Source organism: Schistocerca serialis, chromosome 2 (genome assembly GCF_023864345.2).
Source record: "Schistocerca serialis cubense isolate TAMUIC-IGC-003099 chromosome 2, iqSchSeri2.2, whole genome shotgun sequence".
Taxonomy (NCBI): Eukaryota; Metazoa; Arthropoda; class Insecta; order Orthoptera; family Acrididae; genus Schistocerca; species Schistocerca serialis.
Genome location: NC_064639.1, coordinates 875,832,913 through 875,857,099, shown reverse-complemented (window position 1 = coordinate 875,857,099; position 24,187 = coordinate 875,832,913). Strand labels below are relative to the sequence as shown.

The 24,187-nt window shown below is 40.3% G+C and overlaps 2 long non-coding RNA genes across 3 annotated transcripts in view; both read left to right on the top strand.

Moving 5' to 3' along the window:
* The first annotated feature begins 2,207 nt into the window (after positions 1–2,207).
* LOC126456081 (uncharacterized) lies at positions 2,208–4,553 on the top strand. The gene is made up of 3 exons (XR_007585364.1): positions 2,208–2,248; positions 2,386–2,689; positions 3,926–4,553. It is a non-coding gene; the product is annotated as an uncharacterized LOC126456081 (long non-coding RNA).
* A 6,643-nt stretch (positions 4,554–11,196) lies between these two features.
* LOC126458201 (uncharacterized) overlaps positions 11,197–24,187 on the top strand; it is a 205,803-nt gene continuing 192,812 nt past the window's right edge. For both annotated transcript variants that reach the window (XR_007585593.1, XR_007585592.1), the window contains exons 1-2: positions 11,197–11,335; positions 11,847–11,980. This is a non-coding gene — a long non-coding RNA (uncharacterized LOC126458201). The remainder of the gene's footprint in view (positions 11,336–11,846; positions 11,981–24,187) is intronic.

Genomic DNA, 24,187 nt, shown 5'->3' with positions numbered 1-24,187 from the left:
GCCAGGCACTTAAGTGTGAATTGCAGAGTAACCATGTAGATCTAGATGAAGGCAACGTATGTGAATGCTAAATAGAGGCTGTGGATGATCTGTAGCGTAACCTAATATTTACCTTCGCGCTATATTCAACACATTTTGCCATATTTGACGATCCTTTCGTCACAAAAACTAAAACTGCAAGGTGAATTCAGAGATCCTATATTGGCTAAAGGAGAAGTTAAGGCGAATGTTTTGATACATATTATGCACATATACACACTCGTAAATCGCTACATATTGAAATAAACAGCCATCATTTGTGACAAGGAAGTATATAAATGTCATTACTGCTCTTTTCACTCACAACAACGTAATCTTATGTTTTTAAACAGACTGATGCTACAAAATCTAACAAGGTCACTCTTGAGAGAGGGGCCTCTTATATATAAACTAGCGGACCCGGTAATGCTTCTCAATTGCAAAATATGTATGGTAATTGGATATAGGCCCTGATTCTCTCTCTCTCTCTCTCTCTCTATATATATATATATATATATATATATATATATATATATGTTCATTTCCTCTTCCCCCTCTCGGTGACCTTGAGCCTTGTTTATTGTTATGACCATGGAAAACAAGATTTGGCATTGAAGTCGTTGCAATCATTGGTGTATGGTGTATGAGTGATCTCTCTTACTAAGTATTTCAGAATGTTCAAATGTGTGTGAATTTATAAGGGACCAAACTGCGGAGGTCATCGGTCCCCAGTTTTACACACTACTTAAACTAACTTTAACTGATGCTAAGAACGACACATACATCCATGGCCAAGGGAGGACTCGAACAACCGGTGGGTGGGGCGGCCACTCCGCGCGGCCTCAGTATTTCGTACTCCTTTAATCTGAAAATGAGTAGGATTAAAAAGTTTTGCAGGGCACAGATTCCGTAGCAGTATTTTAATCATAAGACGATAAGCGATACGTACAACTTTCGTGTTCTCTGTTAAAACGGACTGTGATGAAGAAAAGAAAACAGCGCTTAGTTGTGTACACAAGTTTTGTTTAAAATTATACCCAAGGAGGTAGAATAAATACGGAAGAAACAATTTGTTTAATGGTTTAAATGTCCCACCATCGTAGTTAAAACAGACTGCTAGAAGGAAAACGAAACCGTACATTATCAAAGCACAGCATTTTCTTTCTCACAGTCGGTGTTAACAGAAAACTTGTACATTGTTGTTTATATATAACCTATGTCCATCTGAATATTTATTAGAGTATCGTGTAAAAGTTTTGAAGTAAACTGGTCAACAAAATTTCGAGATTTTTGCTACTAGTGTTTCCTGGAAATATATTGTTACACACATATTTATATACCATACATACTTTTAAAAAATAATAGATAAGTGTAAAAATTTGAAGTGAATCGGTCAAGAACTTTTCGATATTTTTTCTGTCTACGTATGAAAAAAGGAACCTGTGTTTGTCAAAGAGTTTACTATAGTATCGTGCAAAAATCTGATGTAAATTATTCAAGAGCTTTTTGAGATTTTTGCTAACAACGTGGAACTTTGTATATAGTACACATATATTTCTATACCAAATACATTTAAAAATATGAAGCCTAAGTTCGCCCGAACGTTTGTCAGAGTATTGTATAAAAGTTTGAATTAAATCTGTAACGTATTTTTCAAGATTTTTGGTAAAGATGTTAAAACAACTATTTGTCTTTATACAGCTGTATAATAACATTCAATATCGCAGAACACACTTTTATTAAATTAATAGGGAAGTCTGAGATTCTTTTAAAAACACAAACGAAAAAAATTAAGAGCGTGGTCGTCCATGGAACTAGTAACTTCTGCGGACTCTTCACATTGCGCGATGCTGCAGGTGCACCAGCTTTGATTTAACTTCTACCGTAATTACAGTCCGAAGGCTCTTTTATCACCGATATGTTACTGACCGAAATTAAATTATAACAAATCGTAAAAAAATAGCGTGTTTGTGGTATATCTCCGATGCACCGTCGCCTTGAATGAACTTCTCTCAATCTTGAATCTAAACAAGTAAACAGCTGAAATGCGCACACTGGACTCGCAAAGCATCATGGTAAGCGTGACCGTAGAGACATCTAACGGATTGCTTGGTAACTGAGCATCCCTATTTCTGTTAGCTCTAGACGCCTGTGATAGTCTTGAAAACCTGCGCGTTAGTGGAGGGAGGTGCGCCCTTGAGACGGAGCTGGAGGTCCGGCCTCGAAGCAGGTACACACATGTTCGAACCCTGCAACACGCCACAGTAGCCGAGCAGGCCTCTGCCCACATACCGGCTTTCATCGCTCTCACAGCACCTGTCTCCTTATTTATGTGCTACGTTTCATTGCGTCTTCTCTCATTTTCAGTATCTCTACAGTTATGGCGAAGGAGTGGAATAATGACCACATAAAAAAAACTTATTGAACTGTACCGCGAAAGACTTTGTTTATGGAAAATCAACCATGAACATTACCCCAACAAAAACATAAAAAATAGAGCGTACGCAGAGATTCTTGAAAAACTTTTAGACGATGTTCCAACTGTGGACCAGACTACAATAAAAATGAAGACACAAAATTTGAGATGCACCTACAGAATGGAGCCAAGGAAGGTGAAGGCCTCTGAAAGAAGCGGAAAAGGGAAAGATGAATGGTATGAACCATCATTATGGTGAGTGCCAATAAAAAGTTATTTATACTGCATTCATTATTGAACTACGCACGTCTTATGTTCATTATTTTACAGGTGTTATGAGTTACTGCATTTTACAAAAGACCAAGAACACCCTCCCCGAGGTTATCAAAAGGGAAATGAGGAGGGGCTAGAGGTTGTTGAGCCAATGACAGACAGCAGAAATGAAGAAAGTAGGAAACGAAGGTGACAGAAAAACACAAGCGAGTGATGAGTATTTCATTAATGTCAGCTTACTTCTGAAATGCATTACAGTATGCCCATATACTACCTTTATAACTTCAACCATGCACCACATTAAACTATAGACATTCTTTTAGGTAGCTTATTCATAATTAACACATCGGAAAGTACAAAGTTAAGCTTTTCATTTGTTTATCATTTCATCCTGCCAAGGCACTTTTCCTTATACTGCTCTCGATCGTTTATGATGTTCACGGCAAATAACTGAGCTATGGTGCGGGGGGGGGGGGGGGGGCTCTAGTGGTACTAATTCATTTTCATTGACATCTCTCCACGAACCAGGCTCTACTGCATGAGTGACTGGATTTTCCCGGTCAGCAGCCAGAGGTTTGCAGTAGGCAGTGCTCGAACGCATAAAAAAATTATGCAAAGTGCACATAGCTATAATAACGTATTTAATCTTACGAGGATCGATGCTAATGCTTGGGTGTAGGAGACGAATCTAGACGCCATCAGTTCAAAAGCATTTTCTACAACTTTTCTTGCACGTGATAATCTGTAGTTGAAAACACTTCATTCGTGATTGAGATTCCACTGAGCGTATGGTCTCAAAACGTTGATATGCAAAGCAGATACTGCGTCTTCGAAAAATGCGAAGGTTATTCCTTAGTATGTCTCTTCGCTGGTTGGTAACTTTAATGTTCCCGATTGTAACCGTTCATAAAACGTTGTAGCTTCGAAGACACTTCCTGATTTTTCCACGTCAACAAACATAAACTCACAGTCTGCATTAACAACAGCCATTAAAACTGTACTATAAAACTTGTAATAATTGTAATATAACTCTACACTGTTTCTTGGTTTCGAAATTCTGATGTGTTTCCCACCAATGCATCCTCCACAGTTTATCGTCTGCCATTTCTTCGTGAACTTGTGGGCCTCTTTTTTCCATTTGTCTTTGGTCTGTAATATCTGAAACAGGAAAGGTATTCAAAAGTATGCTTTACAGTCTCATACACGTCTTTTTTTCAGTTTTTCAGAGAACCACAGACGAAGAAGAAGCAAACTAGAGAGACAGTGAAAGACTTGGTCATGTTCATGAAAATATGCACTGCAGCCCTCAACATTCAGCCGACAATTGCGGACGACTGTGCTGCACTTGGGAACTATGTTTCGGTAAAATTGCGTAAAATGGACGAAACGCTGCAAATCCTTGCTGAGGCGGTAATACAAAAGGTCGTAACTCGGGGAAAGAAGAATCAACTCACAGATAGCCGGCCAGTGTGGCCGAGCGGTTCTAGGCGCTTCAGTCTGGAACCGCGCGACCGCTGCGTCGCAGGTTCGAATCTTGCCTTGGGCATGGATGTGTGTAATGTCCTTCGGTTAGTTAGGTTTAAGTAGTTCTAAGTTCTAGGGGACTGATGACCTCAGATGTTAAGTCCCATAGGGCTCAGAGCCATTTGAACCATTTTGAACTCACAGATAACACAGATCTGTACGAATCAACAGCCCCACAAGTGTTTGCGTTTCCTTACATCCCGACTACTCACAATTCATCCAGTGCATCTTATGGTTCATCCCATACCGCACAACTGACTTCTTCGTCAAAAGATAGCTACTATAGTTTTGGGTATCAGTGAAAAAGTTTAGTTATTATTCCGATACCAAAAATGTTGTTTTTCTCTTGTCATTTAGTTGTATTAAAATTTGTACAACATAAATTATTTTAACATTGTTCTACATTCGTCAAGAATTTTGTTAAGACGTTCCTTCTTGAATAGGTAATCTTTGACTTATTTATATCAGTATATCTATGTTCACTGTTTAATAAAAAGGCAATTTACTTTCTAAATTTCGCTAAGTCTTTACGCCTACCTTCATGTATTCATCCTACAAGATCTCGTAAATAATTCGGCACATTTCGGGAACCACATATCCCAATCTTTGTTGTGAATTTTAAATCCTCGTAACTCCGCCCGGTAGGTAAATATCAAAGCGTGGCGGCCAGTCTTTGTTCTGGTGAAATGCTTTCACGCATCACAGTGTCTTGTTTCTGTAGCTTCGGGCCCACCATTTCTAAAAATAAAAGACAACGTTTATGTACAATTTGCTGCGCCACATGCTACGCAGGGTGATTGTTTTTTACGTTTAAAAACTCCTGAAGTGTCGTAGATGACGCTGAGATACCGATAATGTAATAGAAGACACATGGAGCCGCAAATGTCGGCAAATACCCCAAAAGTAAATGAGAGACGTTGAACATGTGACGCCGCCAGACGACGTACCTCGGCACACGTGCAGCTATTGAGCTTGGGCGTGAAGGGAGGAATGGGCGATGCGATACTCGCATTCGAGCAAAAGGTGCAAATTTCGAACACCTTTTATAAATGTGATCTGTTGTAAATGTAAAAGTTGCAAAATTATTGTCCTTGCTGTAATCAACGATAAGCTGTTCTTATTCTGTTTTTTTTTTTGTCCCTTTGTTTATTTATTGTTTAGAGACATCAACTAGTAATGAAAATGTAGCTCGTTTACTGGTTACGGCACAATACAGTAGGTTTTTTTTTTTTGTACTGCACTTTGCAACAAACCAGCGGAGAACACGAAACCGGTATATACAGGGTTATTACAAATGATTGAAGCGATTTCACAGCTCTACAATAACTTTATTATTTGAGATATTTTCACAATGCTTTGCACACACATACAAAATCTCAAAAAGTTTTTTTAGGCATTCACAAATGTTTGATATGTGCCCCTTTAGTGATTCGGCAGACATCAAGCCGATAATCAAGTTCCTCCCACACCGGCGCAGCATGTCCCCATCAATGAGTCCGAAAGCATCGTTGATGCGAGCTCGCAATTCTGGCACGTTTCTTGGTAGAAGAGGTTTAAACACTGAATCTTTCACATAACCCCACAGAAAGAAATCGCATGGGGTTAAGTCGGGAGAGCGTGGAGGCCACGACATGAATTGCTGATCATGATCTCCACCACGATCGATCCATCGGTTTTCCAATCTCCTGTTTAAGAAATGCCGAACATCATGATGGAAGTGCGGTGGAGCACCATCCTGTTGAAAGATGAAGTCGGCGCTGTCGGTCTCCAGTTGTGGCATGAGCCAATTTTCCAGCATGTCCAGATACACATGTCCTGTAACGTTTTTTTCGCAGAAGAAAAAGGGGGTGTAAACTTTAAACTGTGAGATTGCACAAAACACGTTAACTTTTGGTGAATTGCGAATTTGCTGCACGAATGCGTGAGGATTCTCTACCGCCCAGATTCGCACATTGTGTCTGTTCACTTCACCATTAAGAAAAAATGTTGCTTCATTACTGAAAACAAGTTTCACACTGAACGCATCCTCTTCCATGATCTATTTCAACCGCGCCGAAAATTCAAAGCATTTGACTTTGTCATCGGGTGTCAGGGCTTGTAGCAATTGTAAACGGTAAGGCTTCTGCTTTAGCCTTTTCCGTAAGATTTTCCAAGCCGTCGGCTGTGGTACGTTTAGCTCCCTGCTTGCTTTATTCGTCGACTTCCGCGGGCTACGCGTGAAACTTGCCCGCACGCGTTCAACCGTTTCTTCGCTCACTGCAGGCCGACCCGTTGATTTCCCCTTACAGAGGCATCCAGAAGCTTTAAACTGCGCATACCATCGCCCAATGGAGTTAGCAGTTGGTGGATCTTTGTTGAACTTCGTCCTGAAGTGTCGTTGCACTGTTATGACTGACTGATGTAAGTGCATTTCAAGCACGACATACGCTTTCTCGGCTCCTGTCGCCATTTTGTCTCACTGCGCTCTCGAGCGCTCTGGTGGCAGAAACCTGAAGTGCGGCCTCAGCCGAACAAAACTTTATGAGTTTTTCTACGTATCTGTAGTGTGTCGTGACCATATGTCAATGAATGGAGCTACAGTGAATTTATGAAATCGCTTCAATCATTTGTAATAGCCCTGTAGAATAATAAATCTTACCTCAATGTAAACGCGCAACGTCTCACGAAACGAAAGAAAGAAAATACTGCCTGCCAAACGCTAGGTACGAACCCTGCAATCTATGCACTACTGTCGCGCATGTGAGTCCCGAGCCCTACTTATGTGAAAACTTGACTCGTGTTGGGATCATAGGGCGTGACAGACCCATAGACTCAACAGCTACACAGGCGACGAGGTACATCGCCTGGTTACGTCACACGTTCAACATCGCCTGCAAGATCCGGGCAATTGCAGAGGGTGGGATTATTAGTAGTTGGGGGCTCCAACGTTAGGCGCGTTATGGGGCCCCTTAGGGACTTGGCTGACAAGAAGGGTAAGAAATCCAATGTGCACTCCGTGTGCATACCGGGTGGAGTCATTCCAGATGTGGAAAGGGTCCTCCCGGATGCCACAAAGAGCACAGGGTGCAGCCAACTGCAGGTGGTTGCTCATGTCAGTACCAATGATGTGTGTCACTTTGTATCAGAAGAGATTCTCTCTGGTTTCTAGCGGCTAACAGAAGTGGTAAAGGCTGCCAGTCTTGCTTGCAAGATGAAAGCAGAGCTGACCATTTGCAGCATAGTATACAGGACCGACTGCGGACCTCTGGTACAGAGCCGAGTGGAGAGTCTGAGTCAGAGGCTCAGACGGTTCTGCGACCGTGTAGGCTGCAGATTCCTGGACTTGCGCCAAAGGGTGGTTGAGTTTCGGGTTCCGCTTATTAGGTCAGGTGTCCACTATAAGCAGGAGGCGGCTACAAGGGTAGCAGGGGCTGTGTGACGTGGACTGGGCGGTTTTTTAGGTTAGAGGGTGTCGGGAAAACACAAGGAGGGCTTCAGTCACAAAGGGTGCAGGCTGAACACGGGAAACAAGTAGATACAGGAACCATTGGTATAACAGTTGTAAATTGTCGTAGCTAATAGAAAGCACTGATGATCAAATCTTTATAGGCACGAAAGCTGGCTAACGCCGAAATTTTTGCGAAGAACCTAACGGTGTTCTGAAAGGATAGGCTAAACACGGTTGGCGGAGGCGTGTTTGTTGCTGTCAGAAGTAGTTTAACTTCTCGCGAAATTGAAGTAGATACTTCCTGTGAGTTAGTATGGGCAGAGGTCATTGTTGGCAACCGGAATAAAATAATAATTGGATCCTTTTACCGACCTCCCAATTCAGATGATGCAGTTGCTGAAAGGTTCAAAGAAAACTTGAGTTTTATTTCAAGCACGTACCCGAATCATACGATAATAGTTGGTGGTGACTTTAATTTACCCTCGGTATGTTGGCAAAAATACATGTTTAATTCCGGAGGTACGCATAAAATATCATCCGAAATTGTGCTAAACGCATTCTCTGAAAACTATCTCGAGCAATTAGTTCATGAGCCCACGCGAATAGTAAACGGTTGCGAAAACACATTTGACCTCTCAGCAACAAATAATCCTGAGTTAATAATGAGCATCAAAACCGATTCAGGGATTAGTGAACACAGGGCTGTCGTAGCAACATTGAATATTGTAATCCCCAAATCCTCGAAAAATAAGCGAAAAATATACATATTCAAAAAAGCAGAAAAAAATTCACTTGACGCCTTCCTAAGTGACAATCTCCACTCATTCCAAATTAATAATGTAAGTGTAGACCAGATGTGGCTTAAATTCAAAGAAATAGTATCGGCAGCAATTGAGAGATTTATACCAAATAAATTAACAAACGACGGAGCTGATCCTCCTAATACACAAAACGCGTTAGAATACTTTTGCAGAAACAACGAAACATATATGCCAAATTTAAACAGACGCAAAATCCCGCTACCAAAGCAGAGTTACTAAACACAGCCTTCCGAAATGCGTTCACATAAGAAGACGAAGCAAATATTCCAGAATTCGAATCGAGAACATCTGCCAACATGAGTAACGTAGAAGTAAATATCCTCGGAGTAGTGAAGCAACTTAAATCACTTAATAAAAGCAAGTCTTCTAGTCCAGACTGTATACCAATTAGGTTCCTTTCGGAGTATGCTGATGCATTAACTCCATACTTAACAATCATATACAACCATTCGCTCGACGAAAGATCTATACCCAAAGACTGGGAAGTTGCACAGGTCACACCAATGTTCAAGAAAAGTAGTAGGAGTAATCCACTAAATTACAGGCCCATATCGTTAACGTCGATATGCAGCAGGATTTTAGAACATATATTGTGTTCGAACATAATGAATTACCTCGAAGAAAACGGTCTAGTGACACACAGCCAATATGGATTTAGAAAACATCGTTCCTGTGAAACGCGACTAGCTCTTTGTTCACATGAACTGCTGAGTGCTATTTTCAAGGGATTCCAAATCGATTCCGTATTTCTGGATTTCCAGAAGACTTTTGACACTGTACCACACAAGCGGCTTGTAGTGAAATTGCGTGCTTATGGACTATCGTCTCAGTTATGTGACTGGATCTGTGATTTCCTGTCAGAGAGGTCACAGTTCGTTGTAATTGACGGAAAGTCATCGAGTAAAACAGAAGTGGTTTCTGGCGTTCCCCAAGTTAGCGTTATAGGCCCTTTGCTGTTTCTTATCTATATAAACGATTTGGAAGACAATTCTGAGCAGCCGTCTTCTTGTTTGCAGATGACGCTGTCGTTTATCGACTAATAAAGTCATCAAAAGACCGAAACAAACTGCAAAACGATTTAGAAGAAATATCGGAATGGTGCGAAAAGTGGCAGTTGACCTTAAATAATGAAAATGGTGAGGTCATCCGCATGAGTGCTAAAAGGAACGCGTTAAACTTCGGGTCCACGATAAATCAGTCTAATCTAAAAGTCGTAAATTCAACTAAATACCTAGGTATTACAATTACGAACAATTTAAATTGGAAGGAACACACAGAAAATGTTGTGGGGAAGGCTAACCAAAGACTGCATTTTATTGGTAGGACACTTAGAAAACAGACCTACTAAGGAGACCGCCTACACTACGCTTGTCCGTCCACTTTTAGAATACTCTTGCGCGGTGTGGGATCCTTACCAGATAGGACTGACTGAGTGCATCGAAAAAGTTCAAAGAAAGGCAGCACGTTTTGTTTTATCGCGAAATATGGAAGAGAGTGTCACTGAAATGATACAGGATTTGGGATGGACATCATTAAAAGAAAGGCGTTTTTCGTTGCGACGGAATCTTCTCACGAAATGCCAATCACCAACTTTCTCCTCCGAATGCGAAAATATTTTGTTGCACCGATTTACATAGGGAGGAACGATCACCAAGACAAAAAAAGGGAAATCAGAGCTCGTACGGAAAGATATAGGTGTTCATTCTTCCCGCGCGCTATACGAGATTGGAATAATAGAGAATTGCGAAGATGGTTCGATGAACCCTCTGCCAGCCACTTAAATGTGATTTGCAGAATATCCATGTAGATGTAGATCTCTCATCACTTCTGGAATTTTTCTCGACATCTTACGTTCAATTGCTTGTCTCAGCCTTATCTACGCCGCTGCGGAGTTTTCTTAAATGTTAATAAGGATCACCCTGGATATCGGCTACTGAGTGGTAACACCTATAAGTGCTTCGAAATTATTCTGGCTTCTTCTTAGGTAATTCAGGAAATCGTCTGGTTTAGTATCTCTGAGACTACGAATCGGACCCGTATGGCTGGAATGTTTATTTTCGGCATTCCATTTTTTTCTCCCAAATTCTACGATTTTTCTTTCGAAAGATGTATGAGTACATAGCGTACACACCGCTGGCGACTGCCACAACTTTCTTCCTGGCGTCGTCCATACTTTCCATCGAAGATGTAAACTGCTTTAGAAGTGCGAAAATATACTAAATACATAAATTGCCTTCAAGACGCCGCACTGCCCACCATACTCGCGGTGAGGCACAGCCACAGCTCCTGAAATCCGTCACCTGTGGTCTCTGGCCTATCGTGCATGTACCGCAGTCGTGGACCCGCGTATAAATCATGCAATCCACCGATTTATACCACACACAAATGGCTCCTGCCTGCGGGCAGATTGGAGGGACTAAATCCCTTTCTCCCCCGGTAACCTGCAGAATTGTCCTGTCGCGGAAGTCCGCTCGTGTGTGGGCAGCTATTTTCATTTTTCTAAAATAGGATGGATTCACTGTTAAATAGGCTGTCTGAATAGTAACTAAGCTCTTCGACATAGCTTTTACGAGTAGTCTTTTCGCCAGAGACCAGTTTATTCCAGCAATACACGAGCAAGAAACTATGCTGCTGCCACACAGCGGCAAATTATTCCACCTGGAGAGCGACCAACGCCACAATGGCGGCTACTAGCTTGAAGCTTCGATGAGAGATGGCAGCACCTTCACGTAAAACAGCTGTTCGTCCCAGTGCCGCTGCCCGTCATTTGTAAGTCGTGTGTTGGTGGGAGAACGTCGTGTTGTTGTTTGTGCCGAACGCGTCGCGCCGCTTGTTGTGATATATACAACGTGACAGGTATTAGCATCAAGTGATTATTTCTTGTGGGATCACAGGTATCCACCTCTGTCTATGCAGATCAAAATGTGCTGATAAAAGAATATATCCCGACAATCTTGTGATGAGGGTAGTTGAGTTAGAGAAGCAGTACACTAGTGTTCAAACTTTGAGCATTGTTTACAATCTGTTCGCGACTTTTTTGCAAAGCAAGTGTTGTTGCATATTTGTTTATTTGGAGACATTCATGCCTGTAGGTGGTGGAATATTAATTGCTAACAATAATTCCCCGCTTCTCCCAACGAATTTACAATTTATCGGTATATTACGTCCAAAAAATCTTTTAGAGTAGACGCAGGGTTCTCTCTAAACCTCAGTTGCGGATTCGATTTACACTGTACCTGCCCATAAATAAAATTTCAGCCTCAGTCATCCTATGTGTATTATTTAAAACAACATGAATCGTTAGTTTTGACGCTTTTTCGTTGTCTGGTGGGACTGCTGTAACTGACATAGTGTGTTGGTGTTTTAGCCGCTGCTTTTCACCATGAATGAAGAGAACCTTCATCTCGCCCAGGCTATGGTTGGTATGGATTTAGAAGACCGGCCACAGTCTCCAAAGAAAACTGTTGTAGGAAGAGTGCAAGAGAAGCTTCAAGGTTTCAGGTGAGTGTTGCTGCATCATACTCGTGTAACATTGTAAAAGGCCCGATCCTTATGACACTGTGGGGGTAATGTCAAGTTTGTCTTTATTAGTGCATGCATTTCATCGTTACATGAGACGGATTAGTGAAACCAAAGCCTCAGCCGTGAATCGCCTTTCATTGTTTACAAGGGCCTACAAAGATGATTAGCTTGGTTTTAAATCATACACCAGCAGAAAGAATTAAAAAGATATTATGTTTTGAATTGTTAGACTCACGATGTTTGATCATTTGTGCTTATAAACATTGGCTAAGTGCCATATAGCAATTTTGTTTAGTTTTTTGCATTTGAGCAGAGAGTGTATGCTTCGCTAGCTTGGTATAGGAGTCAGTTACTTGTTCAATAAGTCTGATTCACAGTAAACCTCATGCTGGGGAGCATGTCAAGAAAACAAACATAGAACACTTATACAGAACAAAGTAAAAAAGGAAAACACTTGCCCTCAAGTATAGGTGCCCTTGGTCTTATCATCAGGCATTCATTAAAACATAAACTTTAAAATTTATACAGCAGTATTTATAACTCACACTTGTAAATGATAAGCATTTAGCCATATTTACAAAATAATTTATGGTGCAGATATAAAATGGCTTATTCCATATCATTATGATTTAGCATGCAAATGATCTGTGGAACATGATATTGTTTTGTGATGAGTACTACATTGACCATTAGTTGCAACATGACTATGAGAGAATGTTACTTTGTGACTCAGACTGTTGTAAATACAACTGTTTATAGTGTCCTTTGATGTGTTATTTAGTCTTGGAGTTGCTCCTGCACTGGATTGTCCTGCCTCTAACATTCTTGTATGTTTTTCTGGGATCTTGTATACTTTAAGAGTAATATGTTTTGTGCAATAAAAAATTGTTGGTGTCCAGATATGTAAGAGCCTAAACAGTGATTGTTGAAAAAATGGAGTACGGAAGTAGAAGAAGGTGAGTGTGACTTAATAACAGACCCAGGACTGAATAAAACAATGTGTAGTATCATAAGCATAAATATTTGCAACTATGGATCTAATGATGATGATGTCTTAAAGATGTGTCAGCACCTAGGGTCAAGGAAGTATCCGATTCCACCCGTCGGCTTTGACCCTTGACATAAGCTGTGTTGCATGCCACATTGTGGCGTGTTGTTTTTGAGTTGGATCATGTTTGTAGATGGCATGTTGTAGTATTTAGTGTCATGCTCGTGTGGTAGATGTTCATGTTTGAAGATGTTTATGGTATTTGGTTATGTGAGTTTGTGTAATTATTCTGTGAAGCTGTCGGAAGACTGTACTGTATCATCAGTGTTTTACACTGATTTATTGTTTAGTGGGGTTTATGCATTCATGTTTGTATCAGGTATGATTACTGTTGTGTGTTATTTATGTGGTCGTAGGTTCGAATCCTGCATCGGGCATGGATGTGTGTGATGTCCTTAGGTTAGTTAGGTTTAAGTTCTAGGGGACTGATGACCTCAGAAGTTAAGTCCCATAGTGCTCAGAGCCATTTGAACCATTTTCTTGTTATTTATGGACTAAAATGTAGTAGTGCTTTTCTTGTTTTCTTTGGATTATGATGGATGAAGATATGATTGCGATGATAAAGTTCTTACTGGAGTTTGGCTGGATTGCCAACTGTATGAGGTCATGTGCAATGAGAATGTGAAGTTGACTAGAGTCCTGGTTTCTCTAATCAGGGACCTATATATGTAGTGGTGTCACCATGACAATGTTTGACGATCTATCTGATGGGGGACCTGGTTTGAGAGATGTATGTTGGCCATCAGGGGGATTGTATTATTTGCGTATTATTTTTGTTATCATTCATATTTATATCTTTGAGGTGCTGCTTTGTTTTGTTTTCTGATAGCTGGTTTTAGGTTTGTTTGTTCTATTTCTTTGTGGGTGTTGTGTTTACAATTGCTATTGAGTAGGTTGGGAGTGGTTAAAATAGGTGGAGGTTGGGGTGTTTGGAGGATTTTGTTTCGTTTTTGCTAGTTGTGTGTTTTTTTGTTTTTGGGGGGGGGGGCACTGGATGGATACATACCCAGTAGATCAGTTGATAATGGGAGGGTGTCTTCATGGTATACAGCCACTTTAAGGAAACTTCTAAAGGAGCGGAAACTACTGCATAAGAGGTCTATAACAAAGCATGGGGCTATACAAAGAGAGATGCTGAATAGGATGTATTTCGCTGTCAAGAGAGCAATGCTGCATGAAGCCTTCAATGACTACCATAGCAGAATATTGTCAAATGATCTTCCACAAAACCCAAAGATACACTAGTTGCATGTAAAACTTAGTGTCCAGTCATTTGTGAATGAGACAGGAACTGAAAGTAAGGGCAGCAAAGCAAAAGCTGAAATCCTGCACAAAGGGAAACCCAGGAGAACTGCCTCAATTTGATCCTCCTACCAATTTAAAAAATGAATAAATAATTGAGAGTATCAGTGGTGTTGAGAAAGAGCTGAAATCATTAAAACTTAATAAAGCTCCAGGGCCCAATGGAATCCCTATCAGATTCTATATTTAATTTGCAGCTAAGTTAGCCCCTTTTCTAATTATAATCTATCGTTGAATTTTCAAACAAAAAACATTGCCCAGTAGTTGGAAGAAAGTGCAGATCACACCTGTTTACAAGGAGGGTAGTAGAATTTAGCCTTAAAATTACCATCCAGTATCCTTGACATCGATTTGTTGTAGAAATTTAAACGTATTCTGAACTCAAATATAATAATGTATCTCGAACCCAATGACCTTCTCCATGCCAATCAGCATATGACACACTGAAAGCTTTAGATCAAGGCAGTCAAGTAGATGCAGTATTATATGATTTCCAAAGAGCATTTGACTCCATACCACATCTACACTTAATGCCAAAAATACAATCATATGAGGCATCTAGTGAAATTTGTGACTGGATTGAGGATTTTTTGGTAAGGAAGACACAACATGTTATCTTAGAGGGAGAATCAGTGACATGTAGCACTAACTTCAGGTGTGTCCCAGGGAAATGTGTCGGGTTGGACCCTTGCTGTTCATGTTGTTTATTAATCACCATACAGACATATTATTAGTAACTTCAGACTTTTTGCAGATGAGGTACTTACCTGTAACAAAGTTACTGCATAAATATTCAGTCAGATCTTGATTAGATTTCAAAGTAGTACAAAGACTGGCTACTTACTTTAAGTGTGCATTTTGCAAAGAAACAAAAAACAATATGACTATAATATCAATGTGTCGCAGTTGGATTCGGCTAACTCATACAAATACCTGGATGTAACACTTCATGGGAATATGAAATGGAATGAATGTATAGGCTCAGTCATTGGTTAAGCATGTGGTAGACTTCAATTTATGGATATAATACTGGGAAAAAACAAATAGCCTGCAAAGGAGACTGCTTACAAATCACTCATGCCATCCATTCTGGAATGTTGGTCAAGTGTGTGTACCTGAACCCACTAACACGGGACATTGAACATACACAGAGGAGGGAAGCGTGCCTGATCACAGGTTTGATTGACATGTGAGAGAGTGTGACAGAGATGCTGAAGAAACTCTGCCAGACTCGTGAAGATAGACATCAACTATTCCGAGCAAGCCTACTTACACAGTTACAAGAACCAGCTTTAAATGATGATTTAAGGAACGTACTACAACCCCTTACAAGTCGCTCACACAGGGCTCTTGAGAACAAGATTAGATTAATTACAGCACACACAGAGGCATTCAACCCATCGTTCTGGCTGTACTCCATACTGAATGGAATGAGAAGAATTATAAATGATACAATGGGATGCACACACTACCATGCATTTCATAGTGGTTTGCAGAGTAGAGATGTAGATTTAAACTTGGAATTATAAGCTAGAAGGCACTCTAGACAGGGTTTTGATCCCTATAACTGAAAGAGCTAATTTTAAGTACACATTGTCAAAAATGTTCAAATGTGTGTGAAATCTTATGGGACTTAACTGCTAAGGTCATCAGTCCCTAAGTTTACACATTACTTAACCTGAATTATCCTAAGGACAAACACACACACCCATGCCCGAGGGAGGACTCAAACCTCCGCAGGGATCAGCCGCACAGTCCGTGACTGCAGTGCCTTAGACCGCTCGGCTAATCCCGTGCGGCTACACATTGTCATTTGACATTCTTATACATTATGATGTTGAGGAATAATAAAAGTGGTATACCAATTATGTATATGTTTTTTATTGCTTCAACATTGTAGTGTTATTAGTGAAGTAATGAACAGAATACTTCAATGTTTTCTCTATGTGTATTCTACATCGGACAATATTTGTGTTTCCAAAACTGTGAGTACTATATTTACTTGGGAGACAACTGACCTGACATACAGCTGATTGCATGATTTGAACAGTAAAGTACCTAATACCCTGTGAAGCTTGATATGATCTGAATTTTGTAAATGGAAATCTAAATGAATGAGAATGAAGTCTTTCATGACAGCACTGTTTTATAATATGTTCTCAGATTTCTTGCCATGTTAGTTCAAGATGAAATCTTGAGGTTTCACTGATTATCTCCATCTTCATCAGGAGCAATTGACTGTGAAACTTGCTGCTTTGGTGGTCTGATATAGCCCTCAGATAGCTTCCAATTTGTTGGTGATTATGTAGTACTGTCGCAGATGGTGTCAACATCTTTGCTGGTGACGGCACCTCTGCCAAAGCAGTGTGTATATTGCAATAAATATTTCCATCCCATCTTTGTGTCAAAAGCTCAATTCCATGCACCGCTAATATTGTATCTGCTGGCACAATGTTCTCGCACATTTTTATTTCTACAGGATCTTTAATTTCAGGAACACAGTATGTACTAGCCTGGCACAAAACTTTTGTTTCATCAAACATTTTTTTGTGTTTACTTGTAATAGTGTTTTCAGCGACCCCATATTTCTCCAGTTGTCAGTTTTTAATGTGCTGTTGATGTTCTGCACCATGGTTGGAAACGGTACGGATGGACTGACCAATGTACTTGCTTCTGCACTCACTGTAGATGTTATAAATACCAGGTATTCTGAGCCTGAGACTGTCCTTAACAGGGTGTAGCATCTCCTTTATCTTCTTAGGAGGTTGTAAAATAGGTCTTGCACCTTGTCTTCCCAGGATGTTGTCTATTTTGGTGGCTGTAGCACTGTAGAAAGGAAGGAATAGAATCGGTGGCTCAACATGTGAATGTTTCACGTTTTCTTTTCTAGGAGAGTGCTGCCTTAATATCATGTGAACCATGGCCATTCTTTCAGAACATGTACTTCAGATGATTAATTTTGTAATCCAAGTGGTCCTTATCAGAAAAGTTTTTGCTCTGTGTAATCATTTATTTAAAACTACTTTCTTCTGGACAGGATAATGAAAACTCTGGGTGCTAAGATATAAATCTGTGTGCATCAGCTTGCAGTACTCTGAATGGCTGAGGCGTCCATCCAACTTTCATTCTACCAAAACGTATTATGGTGACCACCTACTTCTTGTATGGCTGTAAATTTTATGAAACTGCAGATGGAATGGCTATGGGCTCTCTGTTGTCTCCAGCAGTGACTGACTTTTTTATGGAACATTTTGAGGAATGCGCATTAAATTTCTCTCTCCTTCATCCACCTTCATTTTATTGTTATGTTGATGAAACATCTATGCTGTGGGCATATGGCTCTTGAGGACTTCCTTGAACATATGAGCATTATGCACATAAACATTTAGTTCACTTGTGAGACAGAGAAAGAAAAAATGCTGCCATTTGTAGATGTTTTAGTACAACAAAAGTTGGATGGATATCTCAGCCACTAAGTGTGCTACAAGCCAATGCACACTGATTTATATATTAGCACCCTGAGTTTTTATCAGCCAGTCCAGAAGAGAGCAAATACTGTTTCTGATAAGGACCACTTGGATTCCAAAATTAATCATCTGAAGTACGTGTTCTGAAAGAATGGCTATGGTTCATCTGATATGAAGTCAGTCTTCTCCAAGAAAAGGAATCATGAAAATATCAAACATTCACATGATGAGCCACAGGCTGTATTCCTTCCTTCCTGTAATGCCGTATCCAGCAAAATAGGCAGAGTCCTGGGAAGAGGAGGTATAAGATCTATTTTCCGAACTTCGAAGACCGAGTGAGGTGGTGCAGTGGTTAGCACGCTGGACTCGCATTCGGGAGGATGACGGTTCAATCCCGTCTCCAGCCATCCTGATTTAGGTTTTCCGTGATTTCCCAAAATCGTTTCAGGCAAATGCCGGGATGGTTCCTTTGAAAGGGCATGGCCGATTTCCTTCTCAATCCTTCCCTAACCCGAGCTTGCGCTCCGTCTCTAATGACCTTGTTGTCCACGGTACGTTAAACACTAACAACAACCACCACCACCACCACCACCACCACCAAACTTCTAGGAACAAAAAGGAGATGCTATGCCCTGTTGAGGACTGTCTCAACCTCAGGACCCATGTCATTTACAACATTCCTTGTGAGTGTGTAAACAATTGCATTGGTCAGTCCATGCACACCATTTTGGACCTGTTCAGAACATCAGCGGCATACAAAAATCAAGACCTGGATAAATCTGCAGTTTCTGAGCACAGCTTTACAAACAAACACATCATATTATTTGACAAAACAATAGTTTCGTCTGGGCTCCTACATACTGGTCTTCTGTAACTAAAAAGGGTGTAGAAATAAGCTTGTGCAAGAACTACTTTGACATTGACCGTGGTTAGAATCTTTTGGTGCATGGAAGTGAGATCTCGATGCAGAGAAGAGGCATAGAGATTCATTGCAATGGGCATGCTACTACTGGAGCAGATTAAATGTATTTGCAATTGTGAATAAGGACAACCATTAGCTGTAGAATGGAATGATGACAATGAAAATTTGTACTCGATCGGGACTCGAACCCGGATTTCCCACTTATCACGAGCGGTTGTCTTTCCATTTGGCTACCCATGCACAACTCATGGCCAGACCCAAACTTCCACATGTCGCGGACCATGCATCTATGGCCTGTACTTGTACATTCTTTATGTATATTCCTGTGCAGGTCAGACATTGTACTTGAAAGTCACTTGCCCAGTATCGGCAGAGAAATATGATGTTGCAGTGCCTATGTAAAGGATATGCAAAATGCCGCAGTGCCTGTTTCTTTGGACATGCATACATGTCCAAAGGAACTTCGTATCATAACCAGAATAACACGGGCACTACTGGAGCAGTGGCACTACCAGCGCAGATGCTGACACCGTCTGCAACAGCATTACATAATTTCCGACCAATCAGAAGCTGTCTATGAGCCATATAAGGCCACTACAGCAGCAGTTTTGACAGTCAGTTACTCCTGATGAAGACGATGGTGGTAATCGTCAAAAACTCAAGGCTTTACCCTGTATTGGCATTCCCCAGAAGTCCAAGAGTGTTTTGCACAATTTAAACGAATTTTTCTTATTTAAAACATTTAGCAGGACATTGCGAAGTAAACTGTTACAAAAAATAAGGACATCAGTCTGTTGTATCAGATTATTACTGTGGCAAACAAGTTATCGAGTTACTCATTCTGATGGTCATCAGATAAGTTGTATACGTGCAGTCTATTACATACATTTTCATTTCATCTCTTTATTTTAAATACACTGTCGACTTTAGTACCAACTGTAATTACATAGGTGGGACTTCACGGATTTCCTAGTGATATAAGTATTATGTTAGCCTCCTGGTAGTCCTGTGATTGACTCTAATTGTAGCAGCATGTCTCACTGTCTTTGCCCACTGCTACAACATTGTTTGTTGAGAGTGCTTATCTGATTGTATAGTCAGCATGTGCCATACCTTTACCACAGTATAATGCTGATGACAGGGTTTTGTCTTCATTTTCAGTTTGTTTCTATATTGTCACTGATGTTGTGTAAGCATTTGTGAGGTTAAGTGCTTCCAGTTTACTGTGGGAAAAGCCATTTGTGTGTTTGAGTCATTGGGATAGCAGATTTAACTCTTTCTCTTTTTACTTTGACTGGAGTTACATTTGAGCCAACAGAAATAGTTTCACTGATGGTGCATACTGGATTTTCAAGCATGCCAGTTATATAAGAATATTAGTGGTATTCTGTATTAGTAAGGGACTCCTTACTTTTGCAGGCAGTGGGTTTATTCATAATTTTATAATATATTGCCTAGACAATAGCTCCAGTAATCGAAACTACCATAGTTTTCTACAAATATTGTTATCCATACAGCAGCTTTTTGGCAGTTAAAGATACAATTTTTTTAACAATGAATAGTAATTTATCTATTTAATATGATGTTGGATAAAAATCATGAAACACAAAAACAGTGGTATGAGAATAGACAACTACTCATATTATTATATAGAAGGTTCGATTATGTATTATTGAAAACATATGTATAAACCTTTTTCACTTCTGATTTCGTAGAACTGAACATGACCCTCTGTGAGATTAAAAACCAGTAATTATCAAAATTCTTGCTTGCTCTATATGGATTATTATTCTATAATACAGAAAAGCATTGTGCAGTCACACCATCTCCCTGCTTCCAAAAATCTCTCTCTCTCTCTCTCTCTCTCTCTCTCTCTCTCTCTCTCTCTCTCTCTCTGTAGACACACTCTCTGCTACAGTGATACTGCTTGCTTTGGAGATCGGTAGATATACACCAGTTTCCATTCTAGGGCCTATAAGTTCAAAATGATGCCAGAACTATTATCTTTTGTGTTGTGTTAGAAAGGTTCTTGATTACGTTTATTACATAAGTAGTCTGATAATGCCATGGTGTAACTGTGATTGAGCTGCTGTGGATGATATTTTCCACATTCAAGTCAATATATTGTTTACATTTTTATTATATCCACTTACTGGATATCAGAAATTGTGTGTTTCTTTCCATTATACATTTTGTAAAAGGGAAATCATGTTATTTTGCATTAAAGCTATTTTCCAGAGGAAATATGAGTGATGCATAAGAGGAACCTGATTTTCATTTTCATCTGGTTTCTAAAGCATAATTTTGCCACCATAACATTATTAGAATTATTCTTATTACTGTTCTCATTGTTTGGATTGTGGTACAAAAATCTTTACTTGATTGTTAGTGTGCAACTAATGTGAAAAAGTAGTAATATGCAGCCTAGTTGTTCAGTTGTGGAAGACACCTGTTAGTTACAGTATAAAATAACATTGTCATAGTACGATCCTTTTAACACCTTTGGTGGGATGTGTGACTCACTGGCGGGGGAATTCTGTCATCACTGTTCTGACTAAAGTCAATGAAGCAAATCGTCTTTCTTTTAAACATACACTGCCTGACATATAAATGAAGCAACTAGAAGACATGGTTGGATGTCAGTGTAACTCCATACATGTATACACCACGGTGGATATGTAAATGATAAAGAGTTCAATTTTTTGTGTCAGATAGAACAGGCACCAGAGTGTGTTAGTGTAGTTTCAGTATTGTTAGCAGGCTTTGTAGGGTGTATAAGCGATGAACAGTTTTCATTGTTAAGTGGTCGCTGTGAAACATGCAGAGATATTAACAGCACCTCACAGAGTTTAAAAGGGGCCTCACTGAGGGTCTCTGGTTGCTGGTTGGTCGAACCGTGCAATATACAGATTCGTGGGGCCTTTTGATGTGACAATGGCCCCGTGTTTGACTGCATGGAAACATGAGAGGAAACATACTTGTTGTCAAGGTTACAGTGGACTGTTTCTGACCACCACAAGGGAGGTTGACATATTGTGCTCCAAGCACATTGTAACCCATACACATTTGCACCTCCTATCTGAGAACAAGTCATGAACTCTCTGTAACATTCATGTTACCCCACACCTTTAGTTGGAGGCTGCCAGCAACTGGACTAGGGAATTACTGACCCATATGTAGGCAGCTGTCAACAGTACAATGCAAATGATCACATTTGAAGTTGTTCTGTGTTTGGAAAGCTTGGGCTGCTGTTGACTGATGTGTTGTGTTCAGCATTGAGTGGTGGATATGCTTTGCACTGGATGACCTTCATCAGCAAGTATAGGGGAGGGATCCCATTCTTCCAATGATTGGAGAAGCACAGCAGTTGCTCCTGACTGGTATGGAAAGCCATCAGATATGACTTCTTCATGTCATGGCTGGTAGTGACTGAGGAACCTCTGACAACACAGCAGTATGGCACAGACATCCTGCATCTCATGTGTTACCTACATCTACATCTACATGGATACTCTGCAAATCATACTTAAGTGCCTGGCAGAAGATTCATTGAACCACCTTCACAATAAGTCTCTATTATTCCAGTCCGCGCGCAGAAAAAACAAACACCTATATCTTTCCGAACGAGCTCTGATTTCCCTTATTTTATTATGGTGATCGTTTCTCCCTGTGCAGGTCAGCGTCAACAAGATATGTTTGATTTGGAGGAGAAAGTTGGTGACTGAAATTTTGTGATAAGATTCCGCCGCAGTGGAAAATGCCTTTGTTTTAATGATGTCCACCTCAAATCCTGTATCATGTCAGCGACACTGTCCCTATTTCAAAATAATACAAAACGTGCTGCCCTTCTTTGAACTTTCTCGATGTACTCTGGTAAGGATCCCACACTGCACACCAGTACTCTAAAAGAGAACGGACAAGTGTAGTGTAGGCAGCCCTTTAGCAGATGTGTTACATTTTCTAAGTGTTCTGCCAATAAAATGCAGACTTTGGTTCTCCCGCCCCACAACATTTTCTGTGTGTTCTTTCCAATTGAAATTGTTCATAATTGTGTATCATGCTGCCATTTTCCAGCAGGACAGTTCTCATCTCCACACAGCAAATGTCATATGAACTGTCTGCGTGATGTTTAGGTACTCCTATGACCAGCAAGATCCGTAGATCTGTCGCTGGCAGAACATTTGAGAGACCGGGTCGGACATCATCTCTATTGTGGTGCCAGTATCCGGGGTGTAGAGGACCAGTTAGAACAGGTGTGGGAAGCTCGCCTCAATTGGAGGGGGGGAGGGGGGTGTACAAAGGCTTTATGACACCTTTCCCAACTGAATCAGTGCTTGCACCACAAAAGGTGCAACATTGTGGTGATAGTTGGGTTTACACTACCAACGTTTTTTTCTGTAAGTTGGCTCGATTTTGTAGTCACCGAAATAACATCATATACCCTCTCAGCCTGTGAAGTTTCATTTTGTTTCCTCCTCCCCTTGTGGGTGCTTCACGTTTTTGCAGAGAGCATACTTTATTGGTAATTTGAATTACAAGGTTGGATTTTTAATCTCGACTCATTGGAAATTTGCTTTGCTTGTCTTCTGAGCCTTATGAGGAATTACACTTATATCAGCCTTGGAACAATATTGATTGTCATGACATTGTCCGCTTATAGTGTTATTTCGAATTCCCTCCTCCTAAAAAGACCTTCCCTATTTACTTTGTTCATTTCAAAAGGCTGTTATCATTTTGGAATCTGCATTGTATTGCGCATACCTTCAGTGAAAAGAAATTTAAGCATTTACATTTTCTTTGAATAGGAATAACCTGTTCTGGCACAGCTATTATGGTTTCATATGCCAGACTTTACAACAAAAAGCTTTGCGATGTATCTATTCTTATGTTAGAATCCTCAGTCCATGCTCTGAATTTATTGGTGCAGCAAAAGTGCAAATATGTTATCACCAGCTTACGGAAATTAACTGGCAGAATATGTGACAGTTTAGTATCCTCAAGTTGAAACATTTGGTAACTTTTTTCCTTCCTATTCCCTCTGAGCTTTCGGATGACCATTGTGTTGTTTGCTTTGACTATAGATGATCTGCTGTGAAGAATAGAGGAACACAATAGACCTGTTACAAGAGAAGTGCTAAAAATTAATAAAATAGGACCATAGTCTACAGAAAGGTAACCTGATCTTGATGCACTTTACAGAATCAGCTCTTAGCACGAAGATAGCCGCACGAATCTTGAAGGTGAAAGAAAATGTCATCACTAGTATTTCGAAGAAGTAAGGACGTATCATTCCACTGAGGACGCGGTTACAAGAGACGGAGTGCAGACTTGGTTTGGAAGGGAAATTAGCCACCCCAGCATTTCCTTAAAGTGATTTATGGAAACCAGCGATAGAATGGGCATTTGAACTGTCAATCTCCGGAATTGAGACAAGCGTTGGGGGATAG